General features: G+C 51.5%; 1 long non-coding RNA gene across 1 annotated transcript in view; it reads right to left on the reverse strand.

Moving 5' to 3' along the window:
• The window catches only part of LOC106816987, an 11,158-nt gene extending 3,824 nt beyond the window's left edge, over positions 1-7,334 (reverse strand). The window contains exons 1-2 of the long non-coding RNA XR_001394975.1: positions 7,323-7,334; positions 6,207-6,213 (exon numbers count right to left, since the gene is read on the reverse strand). This is a non-coding gene — a long non-coding RNA (uncharacterized LOC106816987). The remainder of the gene's footprint in view (positions 1-6,206; positions 6,214-7,322) is intronic.
• Between the last annotated feature and the right edge of the window lie 3,974 nt (positions 7,335-11,308).

The raw sequence follows: 11,308 nt of genomic DNA on the forward strand, positions 1-11,308 counted from the left end.
GTGGATGGCCTGCATGTGGGGCGCGTTTTGTACTGTCTGTTCGTCTGTCTATATATGTGTCGTGCGCTCGCGCGTGCGTGCGTGCGTCGGCCGTTGCCGTGGCGTGGTGCTGTGCGTGCGTGCGCAGCGTGTGTGTGTGTGTGTGTGTGTGTGTGTGTGTGTGTGTGTGGCGTGCTTTGATGCGCGTGTATAGGTGGCGGTGAACGTTTCGTTGTGTTGCGCACAGCCTCTGAGGACTCTTATGCTATGCTATTTCGCGTGGCGACGCGTGGTCGCCCATCAGGAGTGGCAGCACGGTAGCCCTATCACATGCGCACAACGCCGTGCATTATATGTATATAATATATATATATATATATATATCATATATATATATATATATATGAATGCTGATGCCCGTCTAATCATACAAACAGTACTGTAGCACACGCGGCACAGTAGCAATTTAGAATCCCCCGCGAGGTCAAACTAATGCAATACTAATGTCGTATATTGGACGAATTCCCCCATCGCGGCGGGTCGGTCACGCGTCCGCAGGCGGCAGCACGTTGCCGGCGCGCGAATCCGTCAGCCGGGTGAAGCGTCCGACACACGTGGTCTGGCGCGCGCACGTTCGGGGTGAGTGACGGTGTCCGTGACCCCGGTGACCGGGGTGAGTGACGGTGTCCGTGACCCCGGTTACCGGGGTGAGTGACGGTGTCCGTGACCCCGGTGACCGGGGTGAGTGACGGTGTCCGTGACCCCGGTTACCGGGGTGAGTGACGGTGTCCGTGACCCCGGTGACCGGGGTGAGTGACGGTGTCCGTGACCCCGGTTACCGGGGTGAGTGACGGTGTCCGTGACCCCGGTGACCGGGGTGAGTGACGGTGTCCGTGACCCCGGTTACCGGGGTGAGTGACGGTGTCCGTGACCCCGGTGACCGGGGTGCGGCGGCGTCCTTAGTTTTGAAGGGCTAGCGTGGTCACTATTTCTTTCTCCTTCCCTCTGTCCCTACCTCGCGCTCTCTCTCTCTCTCTCTCTCTCTCTCTCTCTCTCTCCATTTCTCTCGAGATATGTTATTCTCTGTCTTTCTCTCTACCGCCCTCCTTCCTTGTCTGCTTTTCCCTTGCTCTCTCCCTCTCTCGTCTTCCCTCACTCTCTCTTCCTTCCTCCTCTTCTTTCGCTTTTGTAACAGTGCGCGGACAGTTTTATCGTTTCATCAAATTGTTTGTGGAGAAATTAATAGCTCTTCTCACATTGTACATTTTCTTATGGCATGTTGAGTACGCGTACACTAGCCAAGGTCGCGCCTGTGTGGCGAAGCAGGATGTCGGTTTTAACTGCGTAGATGCAAGCCCGGATATAAACACGTACGTATACGCGACGTGGTGCAGTGCGCAACAGGCGAGTGGCGAGGGGATGCCTTTCGGCCTGCAGTGGCCTTGGGATTCCCTGATGTGACGTCACCTCGCTAGTCATATATATATATGACCACACCTTGGGAGCTTTTGAGTTTCCAAGCGCGCGCACGGATATTCTCACTGTGCTAGTTATATTGACTGACGGACGGACGGACAGATTCATGTGTTAGACTACTGGATTTTTGGACTCTTGCTCATGTGTGTTGTGAGCAACATTAAATTCTTGTGCGTGGAAGCTCACTTTTGGACTTATGATATTATTTGTGTGATCGCTTTTCCTTCGAGCGGAAATGCAACACGAACGAATTGGGTTTGGAAATTAATGCAATTATACAATCAATACGAATCAAGGAATAACACAACGCAAGGCTTAGGACAATAATACGATCACGAGCCACACATAGTCGGGTGTCTCCCGACGTATGTACACGAACTGAAACGCGAACTGGTTTGACTTTCTCCCTCTCTCTCCCTATGTACGTTGTGTGGATGGCGTATACATTGCGTGTAGATCGCGTGTAGATCGCGTGTGTTGATGGGGCTGCTCGTTTACGACCCTCGCGCGTGCTAGCGAACTGGTCGCGTGCACATGATGCACTCACTCACTAGCTAGCAGCAGCAGCAGCATCTATAGCCAGCCAGTCAGCATGCATTTCATCATCGATCTCTAACCCCCTCCCCCCGTCTCGGTGAATTATCAGGCATGCTGAGAACAGATTCTGGGGTGGCCTTGTGTGTATGGTTTCTGACACAACTGGTGTTCTCAGCCTCCGCCATCTCTACATCGCCGCACCAACGACGCCCTGCGGACCACTTACACTGTTGTGAGCCAGCCGAGGAAGAATGGATCGATGAGCGAATGGGTGCAGGGGGAAGGTTATGTAGTGGATGTCCTAAAAGGGGGGAAATTTAAAGGATGTCTAAAAGTGGGTACTAAACACTAATATGCCGTTTTTAATATGAGGTGGGAGGGTGTAATATATGGGGAAGGGGGAAGGCTGTATACTGTCTAGCGTTGATGGACGGATGGTGATGCTGAGTAAGTCCAGAGAGACATGATACAAGATTGCGTGGCACAGCTTTGCTGTTGATCCTAAGCGCTGCGCGCGGATGAGACGCGCAGTTCCGCGGGATATGCGCACGCGACCGCGGGATGTTCAAGTATGAAGCTCTGTCCGCAGTGGAGACGTGCGCCAAATTCGAGGCCCGGCGCACGTCTCCACAGCGGTCAGCGGATGGGGCTGTAGTTTTAGAAGATGAACAAATGATTTATATGAACGATATTCTACGAATTGGAGATTATAACAACAGTAACAAAAATGCGCTCAGTCATGCCCAGATTTAGCTGAATCACAAAAGTTAGAAATTTAATTATGAAGCAAAACAAATACAATGTTTATAAAATTTCACCAACAATGAAAGATATGAGAAAAGGAACCAAGGCAACCAAAGCAATAGGCAACCAAGTCCAATAGGCACCAAAGTAATGCAAAAAGCATCATAAACCAACATATGTCAGGGGATTAATTAATGATATAACGGGGTTATTGACCTGAAAAATGTGATGATGAGCCGTTTCATGATGAGCGAAATAATATTATTATCATGGGGAAAGCAGCAAAATTACTGGAAATCATCCTATAGAAGCAAAAGTGAAATTATGACGAATAGTTTTACCTTTTCTTCGTAATATAACAAGTGAAACATGACTAACTTAACTAAGGAAGAAGTAAAAAGTTGGATGGATGATTGCCAAAATGAGTGCCTGCGTCAGACATAATAGATCACAGCAAAAAACGCAGAAAAAATCTAACGGAAAGGCATTGAAAAGACGTATGAAAATTCCAAGGAAAGATAAGGAAAATGCAGCTAAAGAATAACATATAGTTTCTATACGTAAATCGTGGTAAATACATGTCGTTACCCTCATCACGTTAATTAAGGCAAACTACAGCGACTAGCCGGCAGCCTAGATTCATGCGTAGATTGTGTCATCATGTCTGAGGAATTTCCTCTTTATGCTTGAGGTCACGATTCTCAAGGTGGTTGCGCACTGGTAGTGGTTGCTTGTTGCTCACTTTTGTGCCTTGCTTGTTGCTCGCTGTATCGGTTGCTTTGTGTTCGCTGTAGTGGTTGCTTGTTGCTCGCTGTAGTGGTTGCTTGTGGCTCCTGTAGTGGTTGCTTGTCTGTGTTGTGTAGTGCTCGCGTGTATGCTTGCTTGTTGGGTCGCTGTAAGTGGTTGCTTGTGGGTTCGGCCGTAGTGGTTGCTTGTTGCTCGCTGTAGCGGTTGCTTGTTGCTCGCTGTAGTGGTTGCTTGTGGTTCGCTGTAGCGGTTGCTTGTGGTTCGCTGTAGCGGTTGCTTGTGGCTCGCTGTAGTGGTTGCTTGTTGCTCGCTGTAGTGGTTGCTTGTTGCTCGCTTTTGTGCCTTGATCGTTGCTTGCTCTAGTGGCTGCCTGTTGCTCGCTTTTGTGCCTTGATCGTTGCTTGCTCTAGTGGTTGCCTGTTGCTGGCTTGTTGCTCGATGTAGTGGCTGCCTGTTGCTGGCTTGTTGCTCGATGTAGTGGTTGCCTGTTGCTGGCTTGTTGCTCGATGTAGTGGCTGCCTGTAGCTGGCTTATTGCTTGCTATTGTGGTTGCCTGTTGCTTGCCTGTGTTTGCTATGGTGGTTGCCTGTTGCTTGCCTGTTGCTTGCTATGGTGGTTGCGTTTCCTTGGTAAATCGATTGTTTATTGTTTGCTGTAGAGGCCGCGTATTGCTTCGTGTAGCGGCTGCCTGTTGCTTTCCGCTTTGATTAAGTTTTCAATGCTGTAATTGTTGTTTCTTGTCTGCTGTATTAGTTGCGCGTGGCTGGCTGTAGATGTTTTTTGTGGTTGTTTGGTGTATAGTCGTTTATGTTCATTTCTGTATAGTAGCCGTTGCTTGCTGAGGTAAGCGCCCCAATCGCTGAACATCTCATCTAGTGTATGTGAGGGCGACGGAAGTGGGAAATGGGGGAGGGGAGGGGTCACGACCCCACGTCCCTCTCTCAGAGGATGTACTGATGTATATATCGTTGAGGAGGCCTGTAGAGTTATCGAAGCCGACCTTTATGGGTGCTGAAACGGAATTCTTCGGATGCGGTTAGGCAGGCGTAACTTTAAGGACGTATTTGCTGAAGCCATATTCCCAGCATCTCAAGATGCGGTTGCTATGCCCGGGATGCGATTGCTATGCCCGGGATGCGGTTGCTATATCCGGGATGCGGTTGCTCCCGCCGCCGCCGGGTCTTGACGAGGCGGTTTTGATTTCGTCTGCTGCTTCCGACGGTCGCCATCCCTCATACTCCATCGCCGACACCGATCTCCGCCGGGTAAAGGTCACTGCTGTTGAAAAGGTTGTTTGCTCTCTCTGGTCTTTTGATTTCAGGAGAGAGTAGCGAGGCGGTAGAGTCTTCAGTTAGACTGTCGTCTCGTCGTGAATCTTCTTCTTAACTGTGTAGTGAAGAAGACGAGTCTCTGGCTAGGCCTTCGCTTGATTGTCAGTCTCGTTTCAACGGAGTAGTGAAGTAGATAAAGTTTGTCAGTCTCGTTTTCACAAAGACCCGGATGATCTTACCAAGCAGAAGCCAATCTGCATTCTCTCCGCATGAAGTGCCCGTAAGGCATGTCCAGCAATCATTGACCCGAGTTTCTCTTTTGTAGCATGCCGGCGTGCTGGCGCATTACAATACGAATGCTGTATCTGATACGTCTAGAGAAATATCTTGGTGTAATGAATGTAATGTAATGAATGTAGGCGACTAACGTTTAACCGTTATCATCATTATTATTATTTTATATTTATATTATTATCATTATCTATTATCATTATCATTATGCATTAAATCATCTAATTATTAGTGAAACCCCACTTGAGTTGGCGACTAATAATGTCGAAGGAAAAGAAGATGTTATTATTAATCATCAATTATTGCCCCGCACGCATACAGGACGTGTGCGGTTTTGGAGAGGTGTTATAATTAGCTGCTGCACTCAGGAGGCTGGTAGGCTGGATGCTTTCATGGCTTCATGTACTCGCAGCCGCGAGCGACCATGCGCGCGCCGGTACTTCTGTGTGTGTGTGTGTGTGTGTGTGTGTGTGTGTGTGTGTGTAGTGTTGTTGTGGTGCGTGTGCGCTGCGTGCCCTGCATGCTGCGTAGTCTGCTGCCGCGTGTGTGTGTGTCGTCCTCTGAAGGCATGCATGTAGTGATCTCGTATCGATGCGTGTAAAAACGACTGCGTTTTGTTATTGAAGCAGTGGTGAGTAACAGATACCGCAGCAGCCGTTTACAGAGAAATGTAAAATGAGATAGGAGTGGGAAGAGGAAAGAGATGGAAGAGAGTAAGAGAAGAGTAAATGAGGAGGAGAAGGAGTGAGAGAGCGGAGACAGGGAGGCTAGAACGTAGACGAGAGATGCAAAGAGAATGTGAAAGAGCGAATAAGATGTCGAGCAGTAGCAGGGAGAGAGAGAAGAAGACGAGAGAGAGAGAAGCAGAAGACGAGAAGGAAACAAAATTGCAAAAGCAAGGAAAGAGAGGGAAAGTGGGAGAGATAGGAAGAAAGTGGAGAAGAAATAGGTGAAGGAGGGCCGGATATATTGTATAGCTGCTTCATCGGCACACAAGCCGCATGAATTGACTACAATATGACTTGTATTGTATATATATAGATATTGATATATTTATATATATATATAGTATATATATAAATATATATATTATATATATAGATATTGCATATATTATATATATATTAGTATATATATATATTATTATTATGCAAGCGCAACCTAGCGTCTCTTTCGCGGCTGATGTGGCGGAGGTTAGCGAGAGATCGAGAGATTACATGCTCTAATGCGACGCGATCGTCTCTCGCTGTGCGACAACGTAGCAATTCCGTCGGGGAGAGCTTGCGCAGCCGCCGCATCGCAGCTTCAGCGTGGCTTCAGCAGCGCGCTGTTCGTCTGCTGGCTGGCCCATATCGACGGCGGCGGCGTGAATGGTGGGCGTGAAATTGAGTGGCCTCCGTGAAGGGCGTGGTAGCTGGGCGCGAGCTTGCATTGAAGCCGCCCGAGCTGCCTGATTCGCATTTTGATGAAGGCCTCTCTTCGGGGCTTCTGTCACGACGGACGTTGCATCCGCGATCCTCGCAGCGCTGCGCCGCGCTCGGCTGCCTGCTCAGTCTCCCGTCTTGTCCTTTGTGTGTACGTGTTTTCCGCAACCGAGGCTTGGCGATAGACGCTGTCTCACTAATTCGCAGTGGCACTGCTTGAAATGGCTCGTTAGCCTCTGTGTTCGTCCACGTCGCCCGTCCGTCGACGGCTGGGCCATCATGCACTGAGCTTATAACCGCGCGTCAGTTGTAGACGTCGACGCTGCGCCATCATGCACTGACTTAATAGACCCGCGTCGTTGTAGCGTCCGAGCCTGCGCCATCATGCACTGACCTTATAACGCCGACGTTCCGTTGTAGCGTGACGGTTCTTGCGCCATCATGCCTGACTTATAACGCCGCGGTCGTTGGTATACGTGCGCGCTGCGCATCATGCACTGACTTATAACCCACGCGTCGTGACGTCGACGCTGCGCCCATCATGGCACTGAGCTTATAACCCCGCGGTCGTTGTAGACGTCGACGCTGCGGCCAATCATGCCTGACTATAACCCGCGTCGTTGTAGAGCGTCGACGCTGCGTGCATCATGCACTGCCTTATAACCCCGCAGTCGTTGTAACGTCGACGCTAGGCCATCATGCACTGACTTATGACCCGCGTCGTTGTAGCGGTCGATGCTGGCCGCGCATCAATGCACTGACTTAGTAACCCGCGTCGTTGTAACGTCGACCCGCTGGGCCATGCATGCACTGACTGTATAACCCGGCGTCGTTGTAACGCGATCTGGGCCACAGACGTGACTAAAGCCATACGTCGATGGCATCATGCACTGTTATAACCTCGTCGTTGTAGCGTCGACGCTGCGCCATCATGCACATGACTTATAACCCGCGTCGTTGTAACGTCGACGCTGCGCCATCATGCACTGACTTATAACGCCGCGTCGTTGTAACGTCGACGCTGCGCCCATCACATGCCTGACTTATAACCACCGTCGCTTGTAGCGTCGCGCTGGGCCATCATGATGCTGACTTATAACCCGCGTCGTTGCTAACGTCGACGCCATCTCCATCATGGCACTGACATTATAAGCCCGCGTCGTTGTAGACGTCGACGCGTGCGCCATCATGCACTGACTTTATAACCGCGCGTCGTTGTATACGTCGACGCTTGCGCCATCATGCACTGACTTATAAACCCACGGTCGTTGTATACGCTCGACGCTGGCGATCATGCCACTGACTTATAAGCCCGCGTCGTTTGTAACGTCGAGCCGCTGGCGCATCATGCACTGACTTATGAACCCGCGTGCGTTGTCAACGTCGACGCTGGCGCCATGCATGCAGACTGACTTATAGCCCGCGTCGTTGTAACGTCGACGCTGCGTCATCATGCACTGCGACTTATAACCCAGCGTCCGTTGTAACGTCGACGCTGCGCTCATCATGCACTGACTTAATAACGCCGCGTCGTTTGAGTAACTCGACCGCTGCGCGCAGTCATGCACTGACTTATAAACCCGCGCCGCGTTGTAAGCGTCGCATCGCTGCGCCATCATGCAGCTGAACTATAACCGCCGTCGTGTAACGTCGACGCTGCGCCATCATGCACTGACATTATAACCCACGTCGTTGTACGTCGACGCTGCGCCATCATGCAAGCTGACTTAATAACCGCCGCGTCGTTGTAACGTCGACCGCCTTGCGCCATGCAATGCAACTGACATTATAACCCGCGTCGTTGTAGCGTCGTCGCTGCGCCATCAATGGCACTGACTTATAACGCCACGTCGTTGTAACGTCGCGACGCTGGCGCATCAACTGCACTGATTAAACCCAGCGATCCGTTGTAACGTCGATACTAGCCTCACTGCATTGACTATAAGCCGCCTGCGTTGGTAGTGACGCTGCGATTGATGATTATAAGGCGCGTGTGTAAGGTGGCCCGCTCATCACCTGAATGACTTATACACCAGCTACGTTAGACTACAACGATCGGCTCGCGCATCAATCGCACTTGACTTAAAACCGCGTGCCTTGTAACGTGACGCTCCGCCATCCCCATCAGGCAACTGGCTTATCCCGCCGCCGCCCTTGTCCGTCCGAGCGCTGCGCCATTCATGCACTGACTTATAACCCGCGTCGTTGTTAACGTCGACGCTGGGCCATCATGCACTGACTTATAACCCGCGTCGTTGTAGCGTCGACGCTGCGCATGCATGGCCACCTGACTTATAACCCGCGTCGTTGTAGCGTCGACGCTGGGCCATCATGCACTGACATTAATAACCCGCGTCCGTTGTAACGTCGACGCTGCGCCATCATGCACTGACTTATAACCCCGCGTCGTTGTAAAAACGTCGACGCTGGCATCATGCACTGACTTATAACCCACGTCGTTGTTAACGTCGCGCTGCGCCATCATAGCACTTGACTTATAACCCATCGTCGTTGTAGGCGTCGTCGCTGCGTCCATCCATGGCACTGACTTATAACCGGCGCGTCGTTGTAACGTCGACGCTGGCCATCATGCACTGACTTATAACCCGCGGTCGTTGTAACGTCGACGCTGCGCCAATCATGCACTTGACTTATAACCCGGCGTCGTTGTAGCGTTCGACGTCTGCGCCATCATGGCACTGAACTTATAACCCACGTCGTTGTAGCGTCGACGACTGCGCCCATCATGCACTGACTTATTAACCCGCGTCGTTGGTAGCGTCGTCGCTGCGCCATCATTGCACTGACTTATAACGCCAGCGTCGTGTTAACGTCGACGGAGTCGCGCCATTCATGCACTGACTTATAACCCACGTCGTTTGTAGCGTCCGACGTTGCGCCATCAATGCACTGACTTAATAACCCGCGTCGTTGTAGACGTCGACAGCTGCGCCATCATGCACCTGACCTTATACCCGGCGTCGTTGTAACGTCGACCGCTGCGCATCATGCACTGACTTATAACCCGCGTCGTTGTATACGTCGTCGCTGCGCCATCATGCACTGAAACTTATAACCCGCGTACGTTTGTAACGTCGACGCTGCGCCATCATGACACTGACTTTATACACCCGCGCGTCGTTGTAACGTCGACGTGCGCCATCAATGCGACTGACTATAACCCGCGTCGTTGTAAACGTCGACGCTGCGGCCATCATGCACTGACTTATAACCCCCGCGTCGTTGGTAACGTCGTGCGCTGGCGCATCATGCACGTGACTTTATAACGCTCGCGTGTTGTAACGTCGCGACCTGCGCGCATCATGCACTGACTATAACCCGCGTGTTGTAACGTCTGACCGAGCTGCGCCATCATGCACTGAACTTATAACCCGCGTCGTTGTAAGCGTCGACGCTGCGCCATCATGCACTGACTTATAACCGCGCGTTCGTTGTAAACGTCGTCCGCTGCGCATCCATGCACTGACTTATAACCCGCGGCGTTTGTTAACGTCGACGCTGCGCTCATCATGCACTGACTTATAACCGCGTCGTTGTAACGTCCGACGCTGCGCCATCAATGCACAGACTTATAACCCGCTGTCGTTGTAAACGTCGAAACGCTGCCGCCATCATGACGTGACTTATAACCGGCCGCGTAGTTGTAAACGTCGACGCTGCGCCATCCATGCACATGCTTATAACCCGCGTCGTTGTACACGTCGTCGCTGCGGCGGCCATCATGCACTGACTTAGTAACCCGCGTCTTTTGTAACGTCCGGACGCTGCGCGCATCATGCACTGACTTATAACCGCGTCGTTGTAACGTCGACGCTGCGCCATCATGGCAAACTGACTTATAACCCGCTCCGTTGTAGCGTCGACGGTCTGGCGCCATCATGCAACTGACTTATAAGACGCGTCGTTGTAACGTCGTCCGCTGCGCCATCATGCACTGACCTTATAACCCGCGGCGTTGTAAACGTCGACAGACTGCGCCATCATGCACTGAGACTATAAACCCGTTCGTCGTTGTAACGTCGACGCTGCGCCAATCATGCACTGACTTATAACGCCGCGTTGTTGTAACGTCGTCGCTGCGCCATCATCACTGACTTATAAACCCGCGTCGTTGTAACGTCGAACGCTGCGCCAATCATGGCACTGACTTTATAACCCGCGTCGTTGTAACGTCGACAGCTGCGCCTCATGCACTGACTTATAACGCCGCGTCGTTGTAGCGTCGACGCTGCGCCATCATGCACTGACATTATAACCCGCGTCGTTTGTAACGTCGTCGCCGCCGCCCTCAATGCACTGACTTATAACCCGCCGATTGTAACCGTCGACCGCTGCGTCGCATCATGCACTGAGCTTATAAGCCCGCGTCGTTGTAACGCTCGACGCTGCGCCATCAATGCATCTGAAACTTATAACCCGGTCGTTGTTAACGTCGACGCTTGCGCCCATCATGCACTGACTTAAATACCCGCGGTTCGTTGTAACGTCGACCGCGCCATCATGCACTGACTTATAACCCGCGTCGTTGTAACGTTCGTCGCTGCGCCAATCATGCCACTGACTTATAACCCGCGTCGTTGTAAACGTCGACGTCTGCGCCATCATGCAGCTGACTTATACACCGCGCGTCGTTGTTAACGTCGACGCTGCGCCATCATGCACTGAACTTATAACCCGCGTCGTTGTAGCGTCGAGCGCCTGCCGCGACATCATGCACTGACTTATAACCCGCGTCGTTTGTAACGTCGTCGCTGCGCCATCATGCACTGACTTATAACCCCACTCGTTGTAAACGTCGACGGCGCGCGCCATCAATGC

This window comes from Priapulus caudatus, unplaced genomic scaffold, assembly GCF_000485595.1.
Source record: "Priapulus caudatus unplaced genomic scaffold, Priapulus_caudatus-5.0.1 Scaffold1552, whole genome shotgun sequence".
Taxonomy (NCBI): Eukaryota; Metazoa; Priapulida; class Priapulimorpha; order Priapulimorphida; family Priapulidae; genus Priapulus; species Priapulus caudatus.